The sequence below is a fragment of the Euprymna scolopes genome, chromosome 21 (genome assembly GCF_053919585.1).
Source record: "Euprymna scolopes isolate OS-2025 chromosome 21, ASM5391958v1, whole genome shotgun sequence".
NCBI classification, from domain to species: domain Eukaryota; kingdom Metazoa; phylum Mollusca; class Cephalopoda; order Sepiida; family Sepiolidae; genus Euprymna; species Euprymna scolopes.
The window spans coordinates 78,362,700-78,377,983 of record NC_136502.1 but is presented as its reverse complement, the minus strand read 5'-3'; the positions used below and the strand labels follow the sequence as shown (position 1 = coordinate 78,377,983).

Here is a 15,284-nt window from a genome sequence, read left to right as displayed (position 1 = left end):
CTATGCAATTATACAGAATGTCCAAGTAGGCATGAATAGAATTCAATGTAATAGTTAAATAAAACCAATCATCTAATAAACCATAAAAATGAATAAGTAATGAAGTTTTTCAAAAGGAATATGCAAATTAATTAACCTTCATGGAGTCGCTCGCGTATCAATGAGTATATTAAAAAGTCTGTTAATTTTGAAACAGAAAAAGTAGGCTTTTTTATATTAACATCAAAGCGAGAAAAAACATACATATATATATTTTAAGTTTTATATTTGAATTTTTTCAGTAAATATAGAATTTCCGGAACAAAAATTCATTATTTAAACAAGGAATACACATTTAAAATTTTTTCTTTAATCAATTGATTTTCGATGTAAAGCTAATCTCAGAGTATTGTCATAAGCAAAATATTTATTATGGATAGACAATTTTGCTTTTGAGCACATACATTGAAAATATATTAATAATTAAAGTCTTTTAAAGAAACATGAAGTATTGGGAATCCCAGATTAAATGCTATATAGGTAGTTTTTAGAAATAAAAAGATATAAGCATATTTGATTTCCCATCAGCGATTTAGCAGGGTCAGAGAAGGTTAGATTTGACAGCCATCAAACTCAAGTCACCTTTTGACAACCTAGATAGAATGCACCAGAAATTAAGGTGTGACACGGGAATTATAGTCGTAGGCTTCCGGTTGACGACCACATGGGTGGGAGAGTGGTTTTGGGCAGCAGAGAAAGCAGACGGGAAATTGGGTCCCTCCCAACAATCAAGGTCCGAGAATAAAAGATTGAAGCTTCAACCCCCGTCTTGTTGTTCATTGGAATCTGTCTGCAGTAGTACCACTCCCTACAAGATGTCAGACCAGCAGAGACCAGAAGGGATCATCCGCTGGCCAAGGCAAGCAGGTATGTTCACATTACATTGCACATACACGTTTCGGGAAATCTTCCAAGGCAAGAAACGGTGTAAGGATAAGAACACACACCCACACAAACATATGTAAGAACATTGATAAATGTAAAGGAAACGTAAAAGTACTCGTAAAAGTAACAAGAAAAAGAAATAGATTAGTAAAGTAGTAAAGAATAATACACAAACACCATCTTTTACACAGGACGAGAAGAATTACTAATCTACAATGTATTCGTTTAAACCTATTTTCTCTTAAACACAATTTAATATTCTTTAAACACTTTACTGTCAACAATTTTGCCCACTCTTTATCTGTGCCTAAATCCAAACGTAGATTCCATGAGCAAAGCTTCTTTCTTAGAACTGCACGCCAGTGGAACTCTGCCGCTTGCCTGTTTCCCACCTGACTACAATTTGGACATCTTCAAGTCCAACATAAACAAACTCCTGACAAACCGCCCCCTTAAGTAAGACACGCTATCAAAACCCCCAATACTAATGATTACTACAATACTATCTCATTGATTACTGTACACGCAATAACCCTTATGCCTGAGTGGCCTTCGGGCCTTGATAAGTGGTGACCTACATGTAAAAAAACAAAATAAAAATCCATCTACATATAATACTATCTCGACTCCCCCACAATTCTAACTCATAAGTTTCACATTCCATTATAACTTTACCATTAGCCCTCTTATCTACTTTCCACAATCTAAATTGAAATAAATATTTGATTTGCTCAACTATAACTCATTTTCTATGCCTTTCTGCGATCTCTTTTCATTTGTAGAAAGATGATTCCATACAATTTATCCCAAACCTATTGATTTTTTTTTACATAGGCGTCACCACTTATCAAGGTCGATAGGCCACTCAAGGATAAGGGTTAAAGAGTGTAGAGTAGTCAAAAGGACAATATAGTAATCGATAGTAATGGAAGTTCGGTAAATTTGTTAACTTAAGTGGAACGGCTCATCAGAAACTTGTTCACGTTGGACTTGAAGACAACCATATTATAGACAGCTGGAAAGCAGGAAAACGGAAGACAATTCCACAGGCGTGCAGTTCTAAGAAAGAAGCTTTGATCATGGAATCTATGTTTAGGTTTAGGCACAGATAAAGAGTGGGGAAAATTATTAATAATGTTTTCAGCCAGTCTAGTGTTTCTTGTGAAAGTTTGGCGAGGGGGGGGGGCATAGATTGAAGCTCAGTTGAACACTTTCCATGAAAATAACGATAAAGCAGAGACAAACTCGCAACATCTCTTCTGTGAGATAGAGGTTGCGGCGAAGAGAAAAGGACATCTCCCACCAGGCCACGAAGCTCCTGCACATATGTGGCAACATTATTCCATCCTTGGACGTATCTGGCTCTTATATAGATAGAGAATTGCATCAGCAGTGAGATATCTACTGGATCGATTGAAGGATCCGACCATTTTTCCAGCGGCCTTGGCAACAGATTAAATACAAATATTAACTAACTGAAACTTTATAAACCCAATAACATTGGCATCAAATAATAAGATAGGTACTCCTTTAAATAATTCTATATCTAACCTCAAGGTGATCTTAACAATGAATAAATTTAGCAGACATTTTAACTCTGAAACAGAAATCTCATTTGAAAAATGTTTTTAGTAATTCTTATTTGTTTCTTATATTAGTACTAAATATGTATTTAATATGCTTACTTCAGATACTCTAATACTGTCCTTATTCTAGATTATTATAATTGATAATTCATTTATATTATAGCTTCAGAATTTGTATATTATACATGACTTTTTCAACCTACCCCATTATTTCTGCAGAAACTTATTCATTTAATCTTTTAAATAATACCTCCTATTATTTTGCAAACCTTGTGCTATATAGCTATTTTAAATATATTTTAGATTACTTCATTTTACTAGTAGTTTTAATCCAGCATATTGTATTTTATAATATTTTCTCTACTTAGTAAAAAAAATTATATTAACTTTAAACCAGCTGAAGTTGAAATTATTTAAAATTAAATTTTGATTTCTAAATTTACAGCTTATTCCATCTTTAAATTCGACTTGATTCATTTCATGATTTATTTTATTATTTTATTCTGTTTAACCCACCATTCACCCTCCCCTCCACTTATTCTGTAGTCTCCTTTTTTATCAAGACCCCCCTCTTCCCTTGACTCACTTCTTAGGTGCTGTCTATTGCCTCCCATCTGGTTTTAAGGCCGTAAAGCCATTCATTCCCTATTCCCCTACCCTGACATATTTCCCTTACTTATAACTTCCGATTCGCTCCCTTAATGATTAGATTTATCCTCTCTTCCCCCCCTCCTTACGTTCTCTCTTTAATCGTTTACTTAGCGTATCTATGAATCGGATATTATAATTTTCACTTCATTTGATAAAGGCTGAAACGATAAGCAAGAGAGAAAAAAAAAAGAACTTGCGGTGTTTAAAGTTGGAAATATAACAGCATTCACCTGTTAAACGTCCAATTATCCTGAACTTATTTTTGCTAGTTGGAAGATTCATACGGACCGATTGGATTTTACCGTGTAAAAAAAAAACAAAAAACAAAAAAAAAAAAAACTTTTCCTACGTATTTTATAATACCAACAAAATCGGATTTATTACCTCCAAGATTCTACTTTTGCTAAGGAACTTTGCTTTTCATTCTGGATGCTGGATTCAGCAAAAAATACATCCAATGTTGGAATCTTTAACCCGTTTGGAACATAAAAACAACATTCATTTCTATTCCAGGATGCCTGAACTGCATATCCTTTATTGATCGATCCATTTTCTCTGTTGTCCTTTTCTGTTGTAGACCCGTGCTAGGGGTTACAAATGAAAGAAACCACAAGTAGTGTGTATAAAATATAATATGTATTTATCACAAAGAATACAGGAGCCACTAAAGTGGTATGAGAGGAACGTGTTCGTAGCATGCGGTTAAACATGGTATGAATGTCTCCATTTAGTCTCTGAAACCAGTGGTATTTATAGGATTGGTTGATTCCACTTAGTACTCAAATAGGGGTGATTTGTACCCCACAACACTATGTTTCTTTAAAAGGTTTTAATATTTTCAATGTTTGTACTAAAAAGCTAAATTATCCATAATAAATATTTTGCTAATGAAATTCCTCTTAGGAGATGAGCTTTACATCGAAAATCCATGGATTAAGGAAAGAACTTTAAATGCCATTTATCGCTTATTCAAATAATGAACTTTTGTATTGAAAATTCTATATTTACTGAAAATGAATTTAAATATAAATCTACAATTTTTAATTTGCTCTAGCTAGTATATTAAGCAATTGTATTTGGCTGGGATTGTCTTATATAAAAATATTTCCGCCCAACAATATTTTGTAAGACTGAACCACAGGATTGATTAATCTGTGATTTAATTCATCTCGTTGTTCGGATATATATATATATATATATGTTATGTAATAGATGTTCTTGAGTGTTCATATTAGAGAGTTCATAATGTGAGATAGAGACATATCTTATATATAAAGAGACAGGGTACATGTTAATACAGAGGAGCCGACGGCATGTAATACACAATGAGAGGAGATTAGATATATAGATAGATAGACCGAGAGATTGATAGCGATATTGGCATTTATACTGTTGACAGTTCTGTGAATGGGAGTGTTTCTATAACATTGACACATATGTTTCTTAACGTATTTTTGAGATGATGCTTTTCACAAAGTTCTTATAATATAAATTCACAATACCTTTCTGTTGAATAACATAACACGAAGACGCAGATACAAAAAGATGAAGTTGTTTGTTTATTCTATTTCGACCGGTCAATGGCTTTGTATCAAGAAATTCAAGTATCTACATCGTTCTTTCCTCTCCCCTTCGCTTCCAAGGTTCCATGTCAGCTCTGTCTCTGACTCACTGACTTCTCTCTTCTCCCCTGACTGGCTGTTCACTGATTTACTGACCTAAAGCTCTCTATATTGAGAACTCATGACGTCATTGCTTGACTAAACACGTGCATATCAGACACGCGGCCTGACACGCCTCACGTTTTCAAGCATGCATCTCTCTTCCCCTGTTTGCAACCCGATTTCTCTAGCCTATTTTCATAATCCACTTTACAAATAACATTTTCCATTGTTCGTTTTTAAATTCCTTATTTTAATTTCATTTCTTTAATAGAAACAAAATTCATCATTACATCCTTTTTCAATAAACAGATATCTAACTATCTTATGTGAACTAAACAATGGTAATTCTACATTCCATTTTCAATAACATTCTGTATTTATTTTAACTTATGATCAGAATTCTCATTTCCAAATCTAGCTTCGCAAGTTCGAATCCTCGGCTATCCTATCTCATATTTATCCACTTACAAGAACAGGCGACTTGTTCTTGTAACATACATATATAATTTAAATGAGAACATGTGAAAACCTGAAAATGTTATGAAATGATAAAATCATTTTTTATTTACTTTGTGTTGTGGTTATTAAAGTCCGAATTTTCGCCAATATATGGTTTTATCAAGGAGAGGATAGCCGGATATAGTTTTCTTTTCTTTTTATTCATAATGTAATTAAGAGGTCGAGCCTCCCGAAGAGAAAAAAAGTCTTGTATCGTTTGTACTGTTTCAAATTCGTGTGTGTAATTGCTCGGTTTAAGCGTAAAATTTGAGAAATAGAGAGTCACACATTTTAGAAAACATTTTTTTATGTAAATTATATATATATTTATTCAAAGGGTAAATGGATGTTCAGTTTAAATCAACATCCTAATCCACTAACACGATATAATGCTCTGGTGAAATACGCCCTAATTTAACAATTCCAAATTTAGTATGTCTATATATCATGCTGTTGATATACTTCATCATATTGTTTGACCGATTTTCCAGAAAGGTTGAAATACGATTTCTCCATTATTATTCTTTTTAATTTTTTTTAAATAGCTAGCAGTTTATAACTTTTGTGCCCCCCCTTTTTTTAAAGAGCTCACTTTTTTGAAATTACGACTATAATATATACGAAATCTGGGCAAATTAAAATATATTTAAGCGAATTTTACGCCCGGGCAAAGCCGTGTGTCCCCCCCCCGCTAGTAAGTTATATATATATATTATATATATATATATATAGAGAGAGAGAGAGGGGTAGACAGGGAGAGAGGAGGTGTATACACACACACACACAATTATATATATATATATATATATATATATATATATATATGTATGTATAATTCAAATGAGAGGATATAAAAAGAGAAAGAGAATGTAGAGAAAGAGGTGGGGGTAAAGGAAGATAAAATACACACTTTTTAAACTCTTCTCTTGTTATCTATGCCACTGGATGGTCCTGCTGGTGAACCAAAACTGCAAAAACTGCAGAAACTGGCAAGCGATACTAAATTAGAATGATCTATAGATCTATAAAAGTGAACGTGTCTGTGTGTTTGTGTGTGTACATTTCCCTGAGCAATAACTGTCAATTTTTAGTTTACAGGCTCGAAATTTGATATACAGGGTACTGAAATTTGAGAAAATCTATGTGATCGGTTTTCGGCCAGAAATTTGGCTGTTAAGGGGTCAAAGTTCAACAATTTGACCTTTGAGAACTCTACCAAGCTCCTTCGACAATTTTGGGTCTAAACACTTGAAATTTTAGATATAGGTTACTTGGACTTAATAACTTGATTTGAGCCCAAAACAAATGTTAAGAGGTCATAATAGGGGTAAAAGTTAGAAAAATTGACCGTTTTTTTTTTTTTGCTCAGCATACCCCTTCAAACACCCGGGCAATGCCGGGCTGAAATGCTAATAACAATATATATATATATATATATATATATATATATATATATATATATATAGATATATGCATGCATCATAAATTTGTTAGTGAAAAATTGCCTAATTAGATTCAAGTTTACACTAGAAACTGTTAATAAACTGAAGGCAATCAGAAATGCTGATCAAATAATGAACTTATAAGAATATATAAGTTTTTCTGATGAAATATTCAAGATAATTTGATCTTATTTTTCGAAATTTTTGTGATGATTGATAATTTAGATTATTTGAATTATTCAGATTACTGTTCTCATATTGAGTGTTATTCTTACGTTTTGACTGATAAAACCCCTAATCTACTTCAGCTGTATCTTGCGAATTTAGCAAGTTGTACTAATTTCATGCAGAACCCTTTATTTAATCAACAGAAGTAGCTAATTCTCATTAACCAGATAGAAGTCTTAATTCATAATTGTATTGTTAGTATAGTCTATGTGATTAAAAATTAGTACAAACCTGATTTTTTTGTACAGCATGCAGTGTTCGAATCAATTAAGGAGACTGAATTTTTTAAAAATGGACACTGTTTACTTATAGGCTGGCGCTCTGATGAAGTAACGAGACTTCAGGCCATCTAATATGCATATTAAAAGGCAGACGGTAAAAAAAAAAAAAAAGCCTGTTGATCAGAGAAGAGTCTTCTTTTTTTGGTAAAAGTGAGTTTTATCAGATGTCTTGACTTTTGAGACCGGGAATCGTGAGAAGAAATATGTATTGAAACTTTGATACCGAGAATTCTGAAGGGGAAAAGTAGTATGCTGCAGTTTATACTGAGGATTAAACTTCCAGAAGAATGGAACTTACAACTGAATTTTACCAAGTACTTTATCCACTACGGCACTAGTTCTTCAGGGCCATACATTATACAACTGCAAATTACTCAAGACTTCTTCCCAGTCATGATTGACAAAACGAGAGCATGCTCATCTAAAACAAGGCAGATAGCCATTAGTCGTGTGTTCTCGTGTAATGAATGAGATTGAAATGAAATTCTTAAAGATAAACTAAAATGACCGAAAAATGGGCTGAAATGACTTAAATAAATAAATAAGTAAATAACTTAGAATGACTTTAATGAACTTAAGGATGAATTGAATGACCTTAAGAATGACTTGAATGCTTAAAAAATAACTGGAATCCTTTAAAAACAACTTGAATGATCTGGAGAATGACTTGAATGGCTTTGAGACTGACTAGTTGTAAAGTGGGTGATCATTTTACATTAAATTGATAAAGAAATTATATCACAAACATTATTTGATTTAGGGAATTTGAAACATTATTTTCGTATTCATGAACCCGAAAACCAATAAATAGTGGTATAATAAACATAAAAAGAAATAAAAAGTACATGTGTTACGGACCGACCGACCGAGTGACTTATAGAGTTACTTGCACATGACTAAAAAAACTATTCTGTGGTATGCATTTAAAAAACAAAACTTTTCTCCGTCAGTCGGTCCGTCCATAACTCATTTACTTATTAGTTACAAATAAGTGCAGCATCGATTAAGAACAGATACTACAATGGCCTCCACATTTTGGACAAGTTTCAGAAAAAAAAGTCTAATGGATAGATAAAGTTTATGGGGCAAAAAGTGTCATTATTTGCAATTTTGGTACATTTTTGACCCCTTATGAGCCCCTTGGAATGATGAATACCAGTGACAATGGACAAACTATGCAATTTTACACCATAACACATGTATATTTGAATTCAGCACCATGGAGGAGCACTATATAGATACACATATCAAGTTTTTTATTGAGAAATATGAAAAAAGGGCATTTTTAGCACTAAAAGTCCCCAGGGGACGCAAAGCAGAATGTTGCTAGGGTCACCCATACTGAATTTATATTAAGAACAATGCCCTGCACATTTTGGACCAGTGTCAGAAAAATCTAATGGATAGGTAAAAATTTATGGGGCAAAAAGTGTCATTTTTTTCAATTTTGGTACATTTTTGACCCCTGATGATGCCGAATACCAGTGACAATGGGCAAACAGTGCAGTTTCACACCTTAACACATGTACATTTACATTCAGCAACATGGGAAACCACTATATAGACATACATATCAAGTTTTTGTTGAGAAATATGAAAAATGCGCCAGAAGAAAGGGCATTTTCAGCACTAAAAGTCCCCGGGGGATGCAAACATGACTTTTGCCAGGGTTACCCATACTGAATTTATATTAAGAACAATGCCCTCCACATTTTGGGCAAGTTTCAGAAAAATCTAATGGATGTATCAAATGTTACGGGACAAAAAGTGTCATTTTTGGCCATTTTTGACCCCCTTTGAGACCTTGCGGGCAAAACAGGATTTTTCGGAAAAAAAAAAAAAAAAAAAATTTTTTTACTATGCACATTTATATATTAAAATATAATTTGTGACAAAATTTCAGGAAAATCTAATGGACGGTTATCCGTCAATCATCCAGACTAACAGACAGACCCATTGAAAACATAGGCCCCTCTCTGATAAATCAGGGGACAAAAATGTTACTCCATACCCCTTACTTAAAAAACAATAAAATGTAAATGTGTTACAGACCGACCGATGGAGTGACTTGCATGCGACTAAAAATGCCTCAGCATGGAAAGGTTTCCCTTTCCATTGCCAAGGAAAAGTTACAAATGTAAGTGCAGCATCTATTAAGAAAAGATACTACACTTTGATCTTAGCTATGTGGCCGAGGAAAAGTTACAAACATAAGTACAGCATGTAGTAAGAAAAGATACTACACTTTGATCTTGGCCAAAAGGTTAAGAAAAGGGTATTTATTTGCTCCCCCACCGAGCAAATTAGGCACAAGGCCGATTTTTAATGTGAGGAGTGAAGGAGAAATGGGGACCAGCTCCCCGGGAGTAGGGGAGCTGGATAGTGACAATTGGTATGAAGGGTTGCCCCTACATTGACCAAGGTCTTATATGTGGGGCTGCCCCCACATTTGGTCTTTGCTTGCAGTATCTGCCGGAACAGATACTACACTTTGATCTTGGCCAAAAGGCCAAGAAAAGCTGTATTTATTTGCTCCCCCACCGGATTAAAAAAAAAAATTCAAAGTTACTCTCCTTTAATTAGGACATAAAAGGACTAGAAATCGACCTTCCATGATAAAATCGGCACCAGATTAAAGGGAACGGATGATTTTTTTTTTCTTAATTTTAGATATTATTCATCTGGAGCAACGCTGATCAAGAAAATACTAACTCGGTGGCTGTTTGTTTGGTAGTGTTTTAGTTTCAACTGGATATTTACATACATACATACATACCCCTGCCCTTTACATAATAGATTATCATTGGTAGCAGAGGTAACCATAACTATTGCTTCAAAATATGCAAACAAAATCTGAAGATTTAATGATTTTTATATGGAATTGACAAAACCAATTATCATTAATCAAGTATTGTTTTAATATTACTATTACTATCAGCTCTACTTACAAACATTTCTTATCGCGAGGATGAAAGCTTAGGTTTTAGGTGAAAAGAATCTTTTCGGTCTTTTCTGGTCAATCTTTTTTTTTTTTCTCTAAGGCTTACAATTCTTGCTTTCTCCAACTTTCTTAGGCAACGCCGGAACACAGGTCTCACTGATATTATATATTCTGTGAAAACTATAAATAATTATATAGATGCATAAATTCATCCAAACATTTTTATTATTAACAGTTGAAATATTATTATCACCATACACAAAATTCTAAAAATGTTGGTACACTCAAAAGTTTTTAGCAGAAAAGAACCAAAATTCTAAAAGCAATAATGACAGAGATAAAACCATGACATTAGAAAATTGGTAAATCAGCTGTTAAACAATTAATCTTTGAAGATTAGTTAATGAGGCTTAGAAAGTATGTTATGCATGGAAGATGTTACAATTGTATTCTGTATTCCTTTTATCTAACAAACACATCTGTCCAGAAAGTAAAGAGACCGATTTTGAAATACAGTAAACCAAAATCCTATCCTCATTATTGTGGGAAACTAAATTGAAAGAATAAGGTAGGGATAAGATCAGTATAACGCATGAGTTTGTATACTTTGAATAATAACTTTTCAAAAATTACTAAAGAGTGCACTGCACATTAGCTCAAATGCGATAATAATAATTGAAGTAAAACTAGGTTTCTGAATTTTTATAGATGAAGATTTCAATTCTTCGGATTACTGTTCTCATCTTGAGTGTAACTTTCACAAGGTTTTCAGTCGATATAGTTTTTAAATTTTTTTAGTGTATCTTATCCAATTCTGAAATCTTTCTTAAAACTTGGGAATCTACACAAAATTTCAAACGAAAATCATTATTTTATCCATGAGGGTAGCATGCTCTCGTTCAGTCAACCATGGACTGGGTAGAAGTCCTAATTCGTAATTGTAGTTTTGAGTGTCGCCCTAGCCCTAACTCATACTGAGGATTGTAAATTTTCCAAGTACTCTATCCACTATGCCACGGATCCTTGCACAAGTAGGACTTACATCAAGATTCTCCACTGAGTTCGTTACTTTTTTTGTGTTTTAGAAGAGTTTTCCAGAGAATTTTGTACAAATTATCTGATGCTAATAATTTAGTGCTTGCCTGTGAAACAATGGATGACCGGCATATAAAGTTAAAGACTTGGAGGAATGCTATGATAAGTCTAAGAGTTATCACGGCCAAAGTGATGATCAGTGGTTATAATGTTGGAAAATTCTCAAAGTGGAAAGTTCCCATGCTTAATTTAAGGAAAAGCAGTCGGATACAATTCCAATGTTTTTTTTTTGCACATGTAAACGCAAAAGTTCCTTTGGTCGACAGTGGTAACATTTTGCGTGTTATGAGCGGCAGTTACAACTCTTACAATTACATCTAATAAATAATGAATAATAACAAAAAATAAAGTTTCGTTTTATGACAATAATAAATTGAATATAAAAAATAACTAAAAGTATATATTTTGTTTACCAATCTATAAATCTAATATATAAACGGGCATATGTCTATCTGTCTGTCTCCATATTTTTAAACTACCTCCCACGAAACCAAAAGTCGCAGAGCGGCACTAGGGATCTCAAATTATTGGACTTTTTACGGGCCGTTTTTTTTTCAGGGGTCTTTAGCCGGTTAAAATTTTTTTTAAGGGATTAAAAAATATGGTCAAAATTGAAAAAAATCGTTAAACTTTTGTACATTCATTTTAGTTTATTTTTAATCAGTTTATATGCGTGTCATGTTGGTATAGTAATAAAAAAATCACCAGCTTTGAATGCTAAGTTTGGGTTTCGATTCTAGCTGATGGCACACCTAAATACGTCTTTTACTTTTGAAATCACGACTATAATAATATATATGAAATCTGGACAAATTAAAATATCATATTTAAGCGTATTTTGGGACCGGGTAAAGCCAGACGCCCTCCCTCCGCCGCTAGTGATATATAGATAATCTTAAAATCAAAACATACCTAAAACATCTGGCCTTCTTCAGGTGTGTTATGTTCATGATATGTTTCCATATTTAAATATGATTGCTGTTGTTTGAGTACATTCACGCTTTCTATATGCATAAATTCAATGAGTTAACCTCAAGATGGACTAAAATAAAAACAATGTGTTTTGGAATTTTTTCAGATAATTATTATTGATTTAGATATAAATGGATTATACATAGTACTCTTATCTTGGATTTTATTCTCAAAGCGTTTTGGCCAATGTAATCTTAAACTTACTTTCGATGCATCTTGTTAACTGATGAATTTTTATGTTAATCTCTGGAATCCGTACAGAATGTCAAATGGAACTCTTTATTTAATCACAGCATATTCGTGTTCCACATCCTTCATCTGTTATATAGTGTTATTATTAAAAGATGACATATTGTATGTATTTGTATTGGCAAGTTAAAACTACAAGTGTTATGCACTGTCTTATTATTAAAAGATGACGTATGTATTTGTATTGTTCTTTGTGAGAGTCTTACGAGAGATTAGTGTTGAGTAAGAGATGCTCATGTTGTAAGAAGAGATGAGAGATATTAACATTGTTAGAGAAGAGATGTGGACATTAACAAGTATATATAAAGAGAGGGAAATATAAATACATTTTGAGAAGGTGTTTGCTATCTCAATAGATAGACTGATAGATTGGCATTTATACCGATAGATTGAGAGGTTGACATTTATGCTTTTGACAGTTCTGTTTGAACGGGAGTGTTTATATAACATAAATAGACACATATACTTTCTAACACATATTTTTTAGATGATGAATTTCAAATGGTTTTTACACATAAATAGACAATACCTTTTTCATGTAATGATGGACACAGGAGACGGCAGTTATAAACACCATGATGAGCATTTATTCCTTCCACTTGACCGGTCAATGGCTTGCATCCAGGAATTCAAAGTTTCTTTTACATTTTCTTTTTCTAACCCTCTCGCTTCCAGACGGTGGCAAGGTTCGAACTGGTCGGACTCTCGTCTGACTCACTCTCTTCTGACTTCTTCTCTCTAACTAACTAACTAACTAACTCTTCTTCCCACACCAAGAAATCCACGCGCGGCCCACAAGCGTCGTAACACTCCGACCTCCCACCCCTCCCCCGTTGCCTTCACAAAGGAACTCAACCTACCTATCCAACTCATACAACCCATATTTTATTATCCACATTCCCTCCAACAACGAATAGTTTCCATCCCAATTTGTATTGATTACATATTTTAACAGAATCCACAATTTACTGAACATTCCATTTAAAACCTATTGTTCTTTAAAACTTATCTCCAGGGTTCGATTCCTGTTTTCTCTAATTTTATTTTCATTTACTAATTCTCTTCATTTTTACTTACATGAAAAAGGGGACAAGCATTTTACATGTAACACATCTAACTCTTGCTATCACTTATAATAATAAAAATGAATAATAAAAATATGTTTCATGGAAATATAATAAATACTGTAGGGAAACGTGCGACTTACCTAATTAGCACATGTGCATAATTCAACGGTCGGTCGTGGAATGAAATGAATGAAGAAGAAAGAAACAAAAATGGCTGCCTTATCTCTTTATATGCCTGCAATGTGACCACCCGATATGCAAATGAGATGCTCATGGTTGGAGATAAAAGACGGTGTATTTTTTAGAGGGTCGTTCATTTTTGAAGTTGGATTTCGAAGAAATAAGTTGAATTAGCAGAAGTACGTTGTGAGTTGAGAGAAGGTGCGTTACGTGTACAGAAGTTGGAAGTTTGGACAAGTGTTAAGCTTACCCAGGAAATTATTGGTGTGACGGGCAGAAGAAATAACACTCAAGTTATTGAATTATAAATACTCAACTTGGAGGGAAAATATGGGAAGTCAAAGTCTGACAGTAAGCGATAACACAATCAAAGTGTTTGATCCGTGTTTGTTGACGATCACTGTTTGTTGACGATCACTGTTTGTTGACGATCACTTGGAAAATTCCCCCTGCTCAGTTTAAAGAAAGAAAGTCGGATGCAACTCAATTTTTTTTTTGGGGGGGGGGGCTTACAAGCATTGTGTACACAAAGTGCAGTAGACCAACTGCTAAGGTGAGAGATGATGACCAGGTATGTGCGAGTGGAAGATAAAGAACTTATATATACAGAAGGTATATTTGGATTTCAAAATTGAGGTGAACAAAAAAATGTTACCTTGATGTCACTCCCGAACAAGACAAAAGTCTAGCAGGAATGTGTGCACACTTTAATACTGTATAGAAGTGAAATCTAGCCAGTGAAGATTACGGATATACGTTGCAGGAAGCGAAATATGCAAATGGTACAAAGGATGTGTAATGAGAGTTTTAAATTCAGACTTAGATCTGGCAATGTAAGAATAGTATTAAATCTGGAGAGTATAGGGTTTGTAATATATTAAACATCTATCGGTTATTTAATGCCGAAAAAAGTTATCAAATATAATTTGGTTCGTGTGCTTAGATAAACGAACATATTTGTTGGAGGCGCTATCCATAAGTTCGTGTGCCTGACAGATAAAGCAACATCGTATTTGTAAGACGCGCTATCCATTGGTTAGTTTGCATGACAAGGTAAGCCAACATGTGATTTCTAAGAGGTGCTATCCATCAATTTTTGTGTCTAACAAATATATGAACATGCTATTTGAAGGGCAATGCTGTGTGTGTGTATATATATATATATATATATATATATATATATATATATATATATATATATATATATTCAAGCACGTCTGATTGAACACGACAGAGTTATTCTTTTTTCCGATTTCCTGGATATCTTTTCCAATCGCCGAGTGGTCTTTTTTTTTTTTTTTTTTTTTCAGCTGACATGTTGTATTAAATGGCGACCAAAAGTTCTTGTTCAACCATATTCTATTCAATCGCCTTCTACCTGTGCATCCGATTATCATCAGGAGCGTTTGCTGTTGTCGTTTTCTTTGAAGCTTATTGTATTTATAATTTAGTGTTTTTGTTTTGTTTTTTATAAAAATAAAAAGAAAGATGGGTGCAGGATGGTTA

At 33.5% G+C, this 15,284-nt stretch overlaps 1 pseudogene; it reads right to left on the bottom strand.

The window, feature by feature from the left end:
* Positions 1-9,670: 9,670 nt before the first annotated feature.
* LOC145243260 (U2 spliceosomal RNA) lies at positions 9,671-9,795 on the bottom strand (annotated as a pseudogene).
* Between the last annotated feature and the right edge of the window lie 5,489 nt (positions 9,796-15,284).